The sequence below is a fragment of the Lactuca sativa genome, chromosome 9 (genome assembly GCF_002870075.4).
Source record: "Lactuca sativa cultivar Salinas chromosome 9, Lsat_Salinas_v11, whole genome shotgun sequence".
Taxonomy (NCBI): domain Eukaryota; kingdom Viridiplantae; phylum Streptophyta; class Magnoliopsida; order Asterales; family Asteraceae; genus Lactuca; species Lactuca sativa.
In genome coordinates, this window is record NC_056631.2 from 195,592,908 (window position 1) to 195,594,728 (window position 1,821).

Below are 1,821 nucleotides of genomic sequence, written 5' to 3' on the forward strand. Positions count from 1 at the left end.
TGACGTTTTTTATATCCACGTGAAGGTGGGAACGCACTCTACAACTTTCATTTAGACTCCGTCGGCTAATTTTGAGGCGATTTTAAATTTTATATTATTAACAGTCCGGGACAGGATTGGTTCGTTAAATTCTCATAACTTTTTCATCCAATGTCCGTTTTCGCCCATCTTTTTCTCGTTACGCTACTATTAATGAGATCTTCAATTCTCGTTCAGGTCGTGTTGGCTAAAAACCGCTCGATCTAACATTCGAATTTTGGGTTGTACACTGCTAATCCGAAACTTCAAAAAATCATAACTTCCTCATACGAAGTTAGATTTGGGCGTTTTTTAATCGACACTCTTAGTTTAACATATTCTACGACTTTTGTTTAGATTGCTAAGGCTAAATCTCACTTTATCGTAAATTCACTATTTACGCTTCCCGGTGTCGTGCCAGTTCCATCGCGAAACTTCGACGGGTCATAGCTTCTTCGTTATAACTCGGATTTCGGCATTCTTTATATGTACGGAAACCTTGGGACATATTCTAAAACTTGGTTAAGATTATTTATTCTAAATAATATTTTGTCGAAAAGTCATTTTTGACCCCTATTGCCTCTAAATTAACTAGCCCCGATCTGCGGGCGTTACAATTATCTCCCCCTTAGGATGATTACGTCCCAGAATCATCAACGAAACAGGGTTCGTATAATGACTCCATACGTCATCTCTTCATCCTAGGTAATAATTACAACTTCTATATTCCTTCAAGTCTATCTGTTAGACTTATTGACTGTTAGCAGTACTCGATCGTGCACTTTATCTCTACCTCAGGTTAGACTCCAAATTATGACCTATCATCATGTGATGCACGTTTAGACTCAGGTCTCTTAGAGTTAAATTCTAAAACAGACTAAGCCTTCCTTCATGTTCAAATGTGATATAATCACACTACCAACTTCTTTAACAATGAGCGCGATACTTCTATTGATTGCTTTGATTTTAGTTGTTTGGTTTAAGTCAGACGCTACATCAAACTTGGTTCTCTGAACCACGTAACCTACTCATCATAGTCGGACTCAATGTGATATGACCACTAGGGTCGGGATAACAACAATCTTCTTAGTCGTTACCGAAACAATGGTAACGACATACTCGAATAAAACGAAATCAATTACTAGCTTCTTGGTAACCTTGTGACTTTCCCTGATCCAAGTGTGAGTCCTGTGCTTCCGGTAGTATAGTCCTCTACTACCATTCACACCTACTCATACTCGTCCCAAGTATTGTCCCGCAGTTTTTCCTAGTCACCGTAGAAGAAAAATCACATAACAGTTTAACACACCAGATAACAAAACGAAGGTTTTATATTATTCCTTGAAACTATTACATAGGTGTTTAAGTTCATCCTAGACTATGCCTCTAATAGGCTACACCACGTGGTACTATCTACATGACTACTTCATAACTTCATCTTCGGTCATCCGTCCTTACTCTTGATTCCTTGCATTGCCAACTACTTTGTCAAGGATGCTCCTTAGCTTTGGAGGTGCATTCGCTCCTGCTGCTTCATTTTTCTTCGGGCAGTCCCTAGATAAATGTCCTTATTTGTTACATCCATAGCACACCTTACTCTTAGACGTTCACTTGCTGGCGTAATCCCCTATCCTTCCACATTTGTAGCATGTCACCTTCTCATCGTATCCCTAATAGTGCTTTAGCAGTACATTTGGCGTCGTTGCTCTCATCAGACAATCTTGCCTGAAGTGTCCCTCTCCACTACACTTAAGGCAAACTTCCTCCTTGGTTGAGCATTTATGGGCATTATGACTAATCTTC